Here is a 15,535-nt window from a genome sequence, read left to right as displayed (position 1 = left end):
ATGATACTCTGTACAAGCGAAATTTCGACATGGTCTTGCTCAGATGTGTGGACAAGCAGGAAGCGGACATGTTAATGCAAGAAGTACATGAGGGATCTTTCGGTACCCATGCCGGAGGACATGCAATGGCTAAGAAGTTGTTAAGGTCGGGTTATTATTGGTTAGCAATGGAGGCAGACTGTTGCGCATACGCCCGAAAGTGTCACAAGTGCCAGGTTTACGCAGATAAAGTGCATATCCCTCCAAGCCCATTGAATGTCATGTCGTCACCTTGGCCTTTTGCAATGTGGGGCATTGATGTGATTGGCAAGATCGAGCCGTCTGCTTCCAACGGCCATAGATTCATTTTGGTCGCTATTGATTACTTCACCAAGTGGGTGGAAGCAGCATCCTATGCGAATGTTACGAAGTAGGTGGTAGCCAGATTTATGAAAAGAGATATCATCTGCAGATACGGAGTTCCCGAGCGGATCATTACTGATAATGGTTAGAATCTCAATAACAAAATGATGGCAAAGCTTTGCCGGGACTTCAAAATCGAGCATCACAATTCTTCCCCTTACAGGCCAAAGATGAATGGCGCTGTTGAGGCATCTAACAAGAATATTAAGAAGATTGTGCAAAAGATGGTGGTAACATACAAGGACTGGCATGAGATGTTACCGTTTGCATTACATGGGTATCGAACTTCAATTAGAACATCCACCGGGGCAACACCTTATCAGCTTGTATATGGCATGGAAGTAGTTCTTCCGGTTGAAGTCGAAATTCCTTCTTTGTGGGTCCTGATAGATGTTAAGCTGGACGAAGTAGAATGGGTCCGTTCTCGATACAATCAGCTCAGCCTAGTTGAGGAAAAGAGACTAGCAGCTATATGCCATGGCCAACTATATCAGAGACGAATGAAGAGAGCATTTGATCAGAAAGTGCGCCCTCGGGAGTATCAAGTCGGTGAATTGGTACTCAAAAGAATTCTTCCTCCCAACACAGATCACAGGGGCAAATGGACACCGAACTATGAGGGCCCATATGTGGTTAAAAGGGTTTTCTCTGGCGGAGCTTTGATGCTAACAACCATGGATGGCGAAGACTTCCCATCCCCTGTCAACTCAGACACAGTTAAAAAATACTTCGCATAATTGACCCGCTGGACAATAAAAAGAAAGAGTCCAGGCAGAAATGGGCATCTCGACGAACCAAAAAAATGATAAAAAGGGTTCAGGCAAAAATTAGGGATATAAAAAAAATGTACACCCGGTGAGTCGAAAACCCGAAGGGGAGGCTCAGGCAAAAAAGGGTATCCCGGTGGATTGAAAACCCAAAAGGGCGGTCCACACAAAATAGGGAATAAGCGAATGACTGCGATCTGAGTTCATCTGTGTTATATCACCGTTTCATTCAATCTGGCAATCTTCGAAGGTTAAAGATCGACTAATCATCCACTTCAGAAAGCAAGATGAGTAGAGCGTCTTGAGGTCATACGAGCCATAGCAGAGTCGAAACTCAGTGGGACTCCGTATCCACATTGCCATTAGGATAGTTTTCTTTTGTTCAATTTATAGCGATCGCCTCTTTTTAGGGATCAACTTCCTGATGTACTCGCCTATTCCTGGCACAAATTTTTCAATAAAAGACGAATAATTCAGTTAAAAAGCCTCTTTATTTTTCATTTATCAGTTTGTTTGCAAAAAATGTCAGAATGTTTGATAAAACATATTGCATCCGAACATAATGGTGGCTTTTACAGATGATTTGCACAGGAAAACATTTAAAATTGCTTTGAATGTGCTTAATCCCGGACGGTGAATTCAAACTGAGTAATTCCCCCGGGACATACGCGTGTGATTGCAGGTCATAGGAACCGGATGCCAAGTCATGAATCCTCATCCCCAAGTGGTTGACAAAGTCTCTCCTCAGTAGAGCATGTCCCCTAGTAGAGTTGCACCTCATTCCCCAGCAACAGCGGAGTATACCCAACAGACAAGAGGGTGGTATCCCTAGTGTTCATCCCATTCCCCAGCAGATTATTTTTGATCCTCAGCCTGAGGACGATTAGCAAGTTCATATCTTCAGAAAAGGTCGATTCCTATGATATTTCCCCAGGAAGTGCTTTCCCCGCAGACTCTCCTCACAGAGCCTCGCCAAACAAAGTTCCCATGGTTGATACTCTCCCATCAATGTCAACTTTCCAAAAAAGGGGAGAGCCGATTTATTTTCGGTGGCTCCCCGGTCCCGGCAGACGGATCATTCCCCACAGAGCATTCAAGGATTGATGCAGCGATCCGTTCTCTACCGGAGTTTGCTTCCCCAAGCAGATTTCTTTTTGCACCATACATAAAATTGTTGACTTTCTTTACGACGGTGAAGCTGCATTACGTTCCTCGTGAAGAAAACCAATTTGCTGATGCTTTGGCTAACTTGTCTTCGATGATTAAGGTGCTATGTTGGAACTACGTACCCAGAATTGATGTATCTCGACTTGACATACCCGCCTATGTGTTTGCTGCAGATGCAGTATCTGATGATAAGCCGTGGTATCATGACATCAAGCGTTTCCTGAAGAGTCAAGAGTACCCAGCTGGGGCATCTTCGAACGATAAGATGACGTTGAAGAAGTTAGCCGGTAGTTTATTTCTGAACTCAGATGATACTCTGTACAAGCGAAATTTCGACATGGTCTTGCTCAGATGTGTGGACAAGCAGGAAGCGGACATGTTAATGCAAGAAGTACATGAGGGATCTTTCGGTACCCATGCCGGAGGACATGCAATGGCTAAGAAGTTGTTAAGGTCGGGTTATTATTGGTTAGCAATGGAGGCAGACTGTTGCGCATACGCCCGAAAGTGTCACAAGTGCCAGGTTTACGCAGATAAAGTGCATATCCCTCCAAGCCCATTGAATGTCATGTCGTCACCTTGGCCTTTTGCAATGTGGGGCATTGATGTGATTGGCAAGATCGAGCCGTCTGCTTCCAACGGCCATAGATTCATTTTGGTCGCTATTGATTACTTCACCAAGTGGGTGGAAGCAGCATCCTATGCGAATGTTACGAAGCAGGTGGTAGCCAGATTTATGAAAAGAGATATCATCTGCAGATACGGAGTTCCCGAGCGGATCATTACTGATAATGGTTAGAATCTCAATAACAAAATGATGGCAGAGCTTTGCCGGGACTTCAAAATCGAGCATCACAATTCTTCCCCTTACAGGCCAAAGATGAATGGCGCTGTTGAGGCATCTAACAAGAATATTAAGAAGATTGTGCAAAAGATGGTGGTAACATACAAGGACTGGCATGAGATGTTACCGTTTGCATTACATGGGTATCGAACTTCAATTAGAACATCCACCGGGGCAACACCTTATCAGCTTGTATATGGCATGGAAGTAGTTCTTCCGGTTGAAGTCGAAATTCCTTCTTTGTGGGTCCTGATAGATGTTAAGCTGGACGAAGTAGAATGGGTCCGTTCTCGATACAATCAGCTCAGCCTAGTTGAGGAAAAGAGACTAGCAGCTATATGCCATGGCCAACTATATCAGAGACGAATGAAGAGAGCATTTGATCAGAAAGTGCGCCCTCGGGAGTATCAAGTCGGTGAATTGGTACTCAAAAGAATTCTTCCTCCCAACACAGATCACAGGGGCAAATGGACACCGAACTATGAGGGCCCATATGTGGTTAAAAGGGTTTTCTCTGGCGGAGCTTTGATGCTAACAACCATGGATGGCGAAGACTTCCCATCCCCTGTCAACTCAGACACAGTTAAAAAATACTTCGCATAATTGACCCGCTGGACAATAAAAAGAAAGAGTCCAGGCAGAAATGGGCATCTCGACGAACCAAAAAAATGATAAAAAGGGTTCAGGCAAAAATTAGGGATATAAAAAAATGTACACCCGGTGAGTCGAAAACCCGAAGGGGAGGCTCAGGCAAAAAAGGGTATCCCGGTGGATTGAAAACCCAAAAGGGCGGTCCACACAAAATAGGGAATAAGCGAATGACTGCGATCTGAGTTCATCTGTGTTATATCACCGTTTCATTCAATCTGGCAATCTTCGAAGGTTAAAGATCGACTAATCATCCACTTCAGAAAGCAAGATGAGTAGAGCGTCTTGAGGTCATACGAGCCATAGCAGAGTCGAAACTCAGTGGGACTCCGTATCCACATTGCCATTAGGATAGTTTTCTTTTGTTCAATTTATAGCGATCGCCTCTTTTTAGGGATCAACTTCCTGATGTACTCGCCTATTCCTGGCACAAATTTTTCAATAAAAGACGAATAATTCAGTTAAAAAGCCTCTTTATTTTTCATTTATCAGTTTGTTTGCAAAAAATGTCAGAATGTTTGATAAAACATATTGCATCCGAACATAATGGTGGCTTTTACAGATGATTTGCACAGGAAAACATTTAAAATTGCTTTGAATGTGCTTAATCCCGGACGGTGAATTCAAACTGAGTAATTCCCCCGGGACATACGCGTGTGATTGCAGGTCATAGGAACCGGATGCCAAGTCATGAATCCTCATCCCCAAGTGGTTGACAAAGTCTCTCCTCAGTAGAGCATGTCCCCTAGTAGAGTTGCACCTCATTCCCCAGCAACAGCGGAGTATACCCAACAGACAAGAGGGTGGTATCCCTAGTGTTCATCCCATTCCCCAGCAGATTATTTTTGATCCTCAGCCTGAGGACGATTAGCAAGTTCATATCTTCAGAAAAGGTCGATTCCTATGATATTTCCCCAGGAAGTGCTTTCCCCGCAGACTCTCCTCACAGAGCCTCGCCAAACAAAGTTCCCATGGTTGATACTCTCCCATCAATGTCAACTTTCCAAAAAAGGGGAGAGCCGATTTATTTTCGGTGGCTCCCCGGTCCCGGCAGACGGATCATTCCCCACAGAGCATTCAAGGATTGATGCAGCGATCCGTTCTCTACCGGAGTTTGCTTCCCCAAGCAGATTTCTTTTTGCACCATACATAAAATTGTTGACTTTCTTTACGACGGTGAAGCTGCATTACGTTCCTCGTGAAGAAAACCAATTTGCTGATGCTTTGGCTAACTTGTCTTCGATGATTAAGGTGCTATGTTGGAACTACGTACCCAGAATTGATGTATCTCGACTTGACATACCCGCCTATGTGTTTGCTGCAGATGCAGTATCTGATGATAAGCCGTGGTATCATGACATCAAGCGTTTCCTGAAGAGTCAAGAGTACCCAGCTGGGGCATCTTCGAACGATAAGATGACGTTGAAGAAGTTAGCCGGTAGTTTATTTCTGAACTCAGATGATACTCTGTACAAGCGAAATTTCGACATGGTCTTGCTCAGATGTGTGGACAAGCAGGAAGCGGACATGTTAATGCAAGAAGTACATGAGGGATCTTTCGGTACCCATGCCGGAGGACATGCAATGGCTAAGAAGTTGTTAAGGTCGGGTTATTATTGGTTAGCAATGGAGGCAGACTGTTGCGCATACGCCCGAAAGTGTCACAAGTGCCAGGTTTACGCAGATAAAGTGCATATCCCTCCAAGCCCATTGAATGTCATGTCGTCACCTTGGCCTTTTGCAATGTGGGGCATTGATGTGATTGGCAAGATCGAGCCGTCTGCTTCCAACGGCCATAGATTCATTTTGGTCGCTATTGATTACTTCACCAAGTGGGTGGAAGCAGCATCCTATGCGAATGTTACGAAGCAGGTGGTAGCCAGATTTATGAAAAGAGATATCATCTGCAGATACGGAGTTCCCGAGCGGATCATTACTGATAATGGTTAGAATCTCAATAACAAAATGATGGCAGAGCTTTGCCGGGACTTCAAAATCGAGCATCACAATTCTTCCCCTTACAGGCCAAAGATGAATGGCGCTGTTGAGGCATCTAACAAGAATATTAAGAAGATTGTGCAAAAGATGGTGGTAACATACAAGGACTGGCATGAGATGTTACCGTTTGCATTACATGGGTATCGAACTTCAATTAGAACATCCACCGGGGCAACACCTTATCAGCTTGTATATGGCATGGAAGTAGTTCTTCCGGTTGAAGTCGAAATTCCTTCTTTGTGGGTCCTGATAGATGTTAAGCTGGACGAAGTAGAATGGGTCCGTTCTCGATACAATCAGCTCAGCCTAGTTGAGGAAAAGAGACTAGCAGCTATATGCCATGGCCAACTATATCAGAGACGAATGAAGAGAGCATTTGATCAGAAAGTGCGCCCTCGGGAGTATCAAGTCGGTGAATTGGTACTCAAAAGAATTCTTCCTCCCAACACAGATCACAGGGGCAAATGGACACCGAACTATGAGGGCCCATATGTGGTTAAAAGGGTTTTCTCTGGCGGAGCTTTGATGCTAACAACCATGGATGGCGAAGACTTCCCATCCCCTGTCAACTCAGACACAGTTAAAAAATACTTCGCATAATTGACCCGCTGGACAATAAAAAGAAAGAGTCCAGGCAGAAATGGGCATCTCGACGAACCAAAAAAATGATAAAAAGGGTTCAGGCAAAAATTAGGGATATAAAAAAAATGTACACCCGGTGAGTCGAAAACCCGAAGGGGAGGCTCAGGCAAAAAAGGGTATCCCGGTGGATTGAAAACCCAAAAGGGCGGTCCACACAAAATAGGGAATAAGCGAATGACTGCGATCTGAGTTCATCTGTGTTATATCACCGTTTCATTCAATCTGGCAATCTTCGAAGGTTAAAGATCGACTAATCATCCACTTCAGAAAGCAAGATGAGTAGAGCGTCTTGAGGTCATACGAGCCATAGCAGAGTCGAAACTCAGTGGGACTCCGTATCCACATTGCCATTAGGATAGTTTTCTTTTGTTCAATTTATAGCGATCGCCTCTTTTTAGGGATCAACTTCCTGATGTACTCGCCTATTCCTGGCACAAATTTTTCAATAAAAGACGAATAATTCAGTTAAAAAGCCTCTTTATTTTTCATTTATCAGTTTGTTTGCAAAAAATGTCAGAATGTTTGATAAAACATATTGCATCCGAACATAATGGTGGCTTTTACAGATGATTTGCACAGGAAAACATTTAAAATTGCTTTGAATGTGCTTAATCCCGGACGGTGAATTCAAACTGAGTAATTCCCCCGGGACATACGTGTGTGATTGCAGGTCATAGGAACCGGATGCCAAGTCATGAATCCTCATCCCCAAGTGGTTGACAAAGTCTCTCCTCAGTAGAGCATGTCCCCTAGTAGAGTTGCACCTCATTCCCCAGCAACAGCGGAGTATACCCAACAGACAAGAGGGTGGTATCCCTAGTGTTCATCCCATTCCCCAGCAGATTATTTTTGATCCTCAGCCTGAGGACGATTAGCAAGTTCATATCTTCAGAAAAGGTCGATTCCTATGATATTTCCCCAGGAAGTGCTTTCCCCGCAGACTCTCCTCACAGAGCCTCGCCAAACAAAGTTCCCATGGTTGATACTCTCCCATCAATGTCAACTTTCCAAAAAAGGGGAGAGCCGATTTATTTTCGGTGGCTCCCCGGTCCCGGCAGACGGATCATTCCCCACAGAGCATTCAAGGATTGATGCAGCGATCCGTTCTCTACCGGAGTTTGCTTCCCCAAGCAGATTTCTTTTTGCACCATACATAACATTTGCATTTGCATGCATATCAAACATACACATAAGCTGATAAACAGGTTCTTCAAAGCAGACTGAAGAATTACTTTACAACCAAAGTCATGAGATTCAGCCAGAGGATCAAGTATGTGTGATCCAGCATGAGGGTCATTTCGAAGATTCATCCAGAGAGTTTCCTACAAGCGTTATATCCCTAGTAAGCCAGCTAGAGGAGTAGATTGACAGCTCAACAAAAAGTCAACCTACAAAGGGGATCCAGCCCGCGGATCGCAATTTAAAAACAAAGTCTAATTGAAGGGTCGTTACAACATGTTCTAGCCTGAAGAATATGTACGAAGCCTAAAAAGTGGAATATTCTCGAGGCTGCATATCTAACATGAAGATTGGGTGTAGATTTCGAAAGAGGGTCAACCAGCGCATGCCTCAGATGCGAGATCCGGGAATTTATCATCAAATCAATCCAGATCTAGCCAGAAGATCGAAGTCAGGTCTAGCCCGAAGACCGAGAATAGATTCAGCCAGAGAATCAGGAAGATCTAGCCAGAAGATCGAAGTAGATCTAGCCAGAAGATCGAAGCCAGGTCTAGCCCGAAGACCGAGAATAGATTCAGCCAGAGAATCAGGAAGATCTAGCCAGAAGATCGAAGTAGATCTAGCCAGAAGATCGAAGCCAGGTCTATCCCGAAGACCGAGAATAGATTCAGCCAGAGAATCAAAGAAAGAAGATCTAGCCAGAAGATCGAAGTAGATCTAGCCGGAAGATCGAAGTCAGGTCTAGCCCGAAGACCGAAAGTAGATTCAGCCCGAGAATCAAAGAGAATAGATTCAGCCAGAGAATTGAACAAAGTGGATCTAGTAAGAAGATCGAAGTGGATCTAGCCAGAAGGTCGAAGTCAGGTCTAGCCCGAAGACCGAAAATAGATTCAGCCAGAGAATCAAAGAGAATAGATTCAGCCAGAGAATCGAAACAAAGAAGATCTAGCCAGAAGATCGAAGTAGATCTAGCCAGAAGATTGAAGTCGTGTCTAGCCAGAAGAAAAAATCGTATCCAGCCCGAGGATCAAAATTAATATCCAACCAGAGGACTAAATTGAGTATAGATTCAGCCAGAGGATCGAAACTCCAGATTAAGTCAGAAGACTGATTCAGATTCAACCAGAGGATCGGAAGAGAAATAAATAGTGCGGTGTATTTCAGCATTTTTGTGGTGTTCTCAGAGTGCAAATTTTTGGTCTGTCTTTGGTATTCAATCACAGCTCATCCTATTTGTCTGATAAGCTGTTCGCTTTCATCCTGCTCGGGTTAGCTGATGATTAAATAGGGGAAGCTGTAACACCCCAAAATTTACCCTCCTCATTCATGCATTCATTTTTTAGGTCATTTAACATGTCATATTGCATTTCATCATGTCAATCGGAATCGAATCCAAGAAGCTTGAACATCATCCAAGACACTTTTCGGGTCCTATCCGGGTGATCAGTCAACACAAGGGAAAGACTTGAGTTACTTCCAACAGGTTCAAATGGGGTCTATTCATCATCCAAAGCGCCAATCTTGAAGGAGCAAAAATCTGTTCCTGAGCTGTCATGCTCGCTAAGCGAGCAGAATGGTTCGCCTAGCGAACCTTGAACTGTCATGCTCGCTAGGCGAGCAAATCCTTCGCTGGGCGAAGCGCACGCGTTTTCAGAAAATAACAGAAAGTCATGGGCTTGAGTTGCCCTCATTTGAGCCCACCCAGCCACGAAAATTAGGTTATAAATACTAGAGTTTCAGTAGAACAAAAAAAAAGGAAAGAGAAAAAAACAAAAAGGGAAAAGGAGAAAAAGAGAGAGAAGGAGACCTACGAACTAATCTGCAGCAACCTTCAGACAGCTCTGAAAAGTTCACCCTGACTCACACACTTTTTCACCTCCGTCTCACGCCGACCCTAACATTGCTTTGCAAACCCAGCCGTGCCATTCGATTTTAATCGATCTCTCTGATCAGGTTTGCCCTTATTCCCAATACTCTATGCTTTCAATTTGAATTCTCTGAATGTATGAGGTATCGTTAGGTTTTGACCACGGGTCTAGATATGCATGAATGTATAAAACAATTCCTTGAATGTTTAATCGTTTCGTTGCTGATGGATACCATAGGGTTTGGGTTGCTGAGATCGTACTGTTATCCATGAAGAACCCAAAACCTGCAGGCGCTCGCTAGCACCTCGCTAGGCGAGCACGCAGCGAAGCTTCGCTAAGCTTTCGGTAAGCGAAGCAGCAACGATCGCGACAGCAGTTGCCTTTCTGTTTGCTCTAATCTGTTTTGTGTTTGTCATGGCATTGTTTTCCCCTGATTCCATCCTATTACTCTAACCTGTTTGTTGAGTTTTTTGTGAGGGCTCACATGACTTTAGAAGAGATGGCTTGCTTGGTATTCCACTTTATTTATGGGATACCACCTAGAGGTTTATTCCAATTACCTGTACTGACTCGCTTTCTCTGATGGTGCTAGCTTGAGGGATCTCCGGGTTTCTTGTGTCGTTAGTTGCTATTACTTCGGATTTTTATTCGTGCGGTAGATCTCTTGATCCCTTTATTTTTCCCGCATTTTACCGTTTTCTTAGCTGGAAGACCTCGATAGGAAGCAATGTTTTTTGTGTGTTTATTTTTGTGCCTAAAGACCTCCAAGGAGAGGCACCAGTGCTAAAGACCTCCATGAAGAGGAAATTGACGGATAAAAGGGATTAGTAGTCAATCCCCCGTTATTCAGTGCGTCATTCTTTAAGATCACACTACGTGTCGATGCTTCAGAACAAAAGCCCAAGATCTTTTGTCCGGTCGGTCAGTGGAGAGGGTTCCATCTTTCTGAACCCCCATGCCTTGTCATGAGCTCACCCTGTCCAGGGTTAAGAGCTATGAGGTCTTATCCTCATTACCCTTTTTTGTCTGCTCATCCTGACGTTCATTGTCAGTGGTTAAGAGTCCATTCGATTACCCTCCCATGGCTTGTTTGTCGAGGTTGATATGACCCCTCTTGACTAAAGCCCTACCCATGTATGTTTGAGCCCCCCTTGTTGGCGTGTTTACTTTATGCATGTTTGTTTTGTATGGCGTGTTCGTCTCCCCATAGGATTGCTAGGCTTCGTATAGTCTCTCGTCTGCATGTCAATTAAGGTAGCGCGGTTCCCTCGTCTAGGACTGCCTTTTTGCATGAGCATCCCTAAAACACCAGCAACTCATTGATTTTTCTTCTCCTAAGAACACATTTACTCCTTCTACTACATGCGAGTAAGTCTCCAGAGGTCGAGCATCCGGTAGATTGCGTAGTAACGTCGTTCACCCAAAAACACAACCTAACCCATAGGTAGCCGAGCTACAAAGACTCTGATTCTCGTATTCAGATGAGATACGTATGCAGTGGATGTGACATCCGTGCGAGTCATTTTATTTTGAACCCTCTTTTAGTAAATAGTACATTAGATAAACCCACACCCTTTAGACGAGAACAACAAGAGTGGATCCCGTAGAGTACTACGGATGCGTAGGGGTGTTAATACCTTCCCTTCGCATAATCGACTCCCGAACCCAAGATCTGGTTGCGAGGCCTTGTCTTTTCCTTTCCCTTTCCCAAGTTTACTTCGAGCGTTTCCTTTCCCCCTCCTTTGGGATAAATAACGCACGGTGGCGACTCTTCTGTCATTTCTTTCTCGCCGATTGGTTTTTCGCAGGTTGCGACACTCGTGCATCATTAGTTGGAGAGGCTACTGCCTCAATCCATTTCGATATGTAATCGACTGCAACGAGCATGTACTTATTACCAAAAGAAGATGGAAAATGGCCCATGAAATCTATACCCCAAACATCAAAGAATTCTACTTCTAAGATGCCTTTCAGTGGCATCTCATCGCGTCTAGAGATATTGCCACTGCGTTGGCACCAGTCCCAATTTGTAACCGCGGTATGGACATCTTTCCAAAGGTTAGGCCAAAAGAGACTAGATTGTAAGATCTTCGCACAAATATTTGAGGTGCTTGCATGCCCTCCATAGGATGCAGAATGGAAATGAGATATGATATCATTTACTTCCGATTCAGGGACACATCGACGGAAAATACCATTGGCGCCTCTCTTGAAGAGTAGGGGTTCATCCCAATAGTAACGTTTAAGATCATGGAAGAATTTCTTCTTTTGCTGGTAAGTTAAGTCTGGTGGAAGTACTCCAACTACTAAGTAGTTGACAAAGTCAGTATACCATGGCAGCGTGGTTTTGGTGCAAATTGATTCCACAACTTCATTAGTTTCTGTGTCATCATACATCAAAGAACATTCGACTATTTCACTTTCACTTTCCAACTGGGCTACAAGTTGATCGTAGGGGAAATCATTGTTCATGGGCACTTGTTTGGGTTTTAGGTCCTCAATCCTAGAGAGATAGTCTGCTACCACATTTTCGGTGCCCTTCTTATCTTTGATTTCTAAATTGAATTCTTGTAAAAGCAGAGTCCATCTTAAAAGTCTTGGTTTAGCATCCTTCTTATTTAACATATACCTAATTATGGCGTGGTCGGTATAGATAATTATCTTTGCTCCCAATAAGTAGGAACGAAATTTATCCAAAGAGAACACAACGACTATGAGTTCCTTTTCTGTGGTGGCGTAGTTCATCTGCGCGTTGTCTAAGGTTCTACTTGCATAGTGAATCACATGAAGATTTTTATCCTTTCTTTGTCCTAAGACAACGCAAACGACATAATCACTAGCGTCACACATTATCTCAAATGGCTTACTCTAATTAGATGGTTGCACAATGGGTGCGGTAATAAGAGCATTTTTCAGATGTTTGAACGCTTTTAATCAATCTTCATCAAATATGAATTCAACATCTTTCATTAGTAAGCCCGTTAGTGGTTTGGTTATTTTAGAGAAATCCTTAATGAATCGTCGGTAGAAACTGGCGTGTCCTAAGAAACTGCAAATTTCTCTAACGATTTTTAGAGGTTCAAGATTTTCTATAATTTTTATTTTTTCTTTATCCACTTCGATTCCTCGGTCGGATACAACATGTCCAAGTATGATACCTTGTCGGGCCATGAAATGGCATTTTTCCCAGTTTAATACGAGATTGACTTTAACGTATCTTTCAAGTACCATTTCTAGGTTCGAATGACATCCTTTAAAACTTTGCCCACAAACAGAGAAGTCTTCCATAAACACTTCCATTATGTTGTCTATAAAATCAGCAAAGATCGACATCATACATCTCTAAAATGTTGCAGGAGCGTTACACAGTCCAAATGACATTCGTTGATAAGAAAATGTACCATAAGGAAAAGTGAAGGTAGTCTTTTCTTGGTCATCAAGATGAATAGGAATTTGGAATAATCTTGAGTATCCGTGTAAATAATAGAAATGAGTATGTTTAGCCAGTCATTCAAGCATTTGATCCATGAAAGGAAATGGAAAATGATCTTTACGAGTGGCTTTATTCAATTTTCTATAGTCTATGCACATCCTACATCCAGTTTGAATTCATTTTGCTATGGATTCTCCCTTTTCGTTACTGACAACTATAACACCTCCCTTCTTTGGTACGACATGTACTGGGCTGACACAGTTACTGTTGGATATCGGGTATATAATTCTTGCTTCTAATAGTTTTTGTACCTCCTTTTTTACTACATCACTCAAGATAAGATTTATTCTTATCTTATGTTCTCTAGAGATTTTACAATCCTCCTTTAGCATAATGCGATGCATACATATAAAGGGACTTATGCCTTTTAGATCTGAGATATTATAGCCTAAAGATGTTGGATACTTTCTTAAGACATGAAGTAATTTTTCGATTTCTATCTGTCCTAAGTCAGCGTTGACTATTACTGGTCATTCAAGCTCGGTGTCTAGGAATTCATACCTTAGTTCCTTGGGTAGTGTTTTAAGTTCTACAAAAGGTTTCTTTGGGCATGGCATTGGATTAGGTGTTAGTGTTAGACATTCCCTCAGACTGTCATCTACGTATGGCTCACGCCAATTATCATCTTCGAATATAAGAGGCGCTGAAACCTTTAGTAGTTCAGTATACTTAGATGGTTCCCTCTCAATTTCTTTCACACATTCGTCGATGACGTCTAAGAGATAACATTAATCTTCTATAGTTGACGCCTGTAAGAATTGAGCTAAAATAAATTCAACTTTTTCTTCCCCAACTTCAAAAGTTAGATTTCTTTTCTTGACATCTATGATGGCTCCATCTGTGGCTAAAAATCTTCCAAAAATAATAGGGATGTGGGAATCCTCCTTTATATTCATTATTACAAAGTTGGTGGGAATATAGAATTGACCTATACGAACGGGAATGTTCTCTAGTATACTGTAGCGGGGTATTCATTACCATTAGAGATATTGACTAAATCCAAGGTAAATCATACAAGTCGAGTCGCCACCTCACTTCTATTTATCCAAAGGAATGGTTAGAAAGCAAACAAAAACCCAATAGTTTTAACAAAAAAAACTAGTAAAAGAAACAGAGATCTGGGTAAGGGGGTTGGTTATGCAATGGGAAGGTGTTAGGCACCCAAAACATCCTAGGTACTCCTAGGGAGCCCTTTTCACACTTGTTGTAAAGGTTGTTGTCTTGTGAAAAATTTGTTTGTGCAAACATGATTGAAGAGATGAGAGGAGAATGTACAAGTTATTTACATTTGTGTTTGGATGGATAAACCCATTGCCTACGTACCATCTTATAAAAAGATTAGGATCAAAACCTCGTAGTTCGAGGTAAAAATTTCAAAAATGAGTTGGTGAATTGATTGGTCCAAAAGCCTTAAGGTCTTTTGTTATCCAAGGGAGAAAACTCAACCTAAAACCACAAATCCACCATGTGAGGATAGCTTCAACATGCTAGTGAGGGGTTAACCCTATAATAAGCATGGAAGACTCATTGTCCATCACTAAGGATATGGGTGAGTATTACATCTACCTCAAGGATAACTCAAACCTAATAGCTAAAGGTTATGAAAGATTTTGATTAAGAAGTGACCATTGGAACCACAAAAAAAAATTGAATGGGTTATATTTACCAATTAGAAGTATATGCAAGATGGTCAAAGTTGACTTAAGGGTTCAATTTAATATAAGTGTTATGAAAAGAAAGTTAGAAAATCAAAAGCACAAGGCTTAGGTTTCTAATGTTTGAAAACAATAGTTAAATGTTTGCACAAAAAGTTTTGGCTTGGGTTAGAGTGGAGAGATGAAGAAGAAGGGCTAAGTCCTAAAGAAAACAAGAAGAGAAGGGATGAAGAAACAAAACCACAATGGAGTTCCTCTCTTGAGATCATATTGATGGTCCAAGTAGCTCCCATCCTTTAGAATAAGCAACCACATAGTATAACCAATCAAACAAATCTCACAAGAGATCCTCAATGTATCTTGTTTCTCCCACTTAGATGAACATGGCAATGGTCCTAAAATTAAGCTCTCATAGAATTCCCTGGCACAAAAGCACACACATCAAAAGTTCCATGAAGTAAAACAAGAATGGACAAGAGTGAGTTTAGAGATTTGATTCTTCTAATCCATCTTCACCATTAAGATCCTTTTACTTCAATTTTGCATAAGGAAGGTCCTAGAAACTAAGTCCAATTCTCCATTTCTTTGCATAGGGAAAGTCCTAGAGACTAAGTCCATTTCTTTGCATTTGGTTCACCACAATCAAAACAAAACACAAGCAAAGATAATATATACACAATTATGTGCTCAAGTGAGCAAAAGGTAAATGGCATTAACATAAACATGTGCTCAAGTGAGCAAAGAGAAAAGCAAATGAATAATATGTGCAAGAATAGTAAATTGCATTAAAGTAAATTGCATAAAGTAAATGTTAATTGTCAATAGTTAGTGTGCCATAAGGCAAATTTAGCGCTATGTTAAGCAATCGTAAT

Source organism: Lathyrus oleraceus, chromosome 7 (assembly GCF_024323335.1).
Source record: "Lathyrus oleraceus cultivar Zhongwan6 chromosome 7, CAAS_Psat_ZW6_1.0, whole genome shotgun sequence".
Classification (NCBI taxonomy): domain Eukaryota; kingdom Viridiplantae; phylum Streptophyta; class Magnoliopsida; order Fabales; family Fabaceae; genus Lathyrus; species Lathyrus oleraceus.
This window is presented reverse-complemented; position numbering follows the sequence as displayed.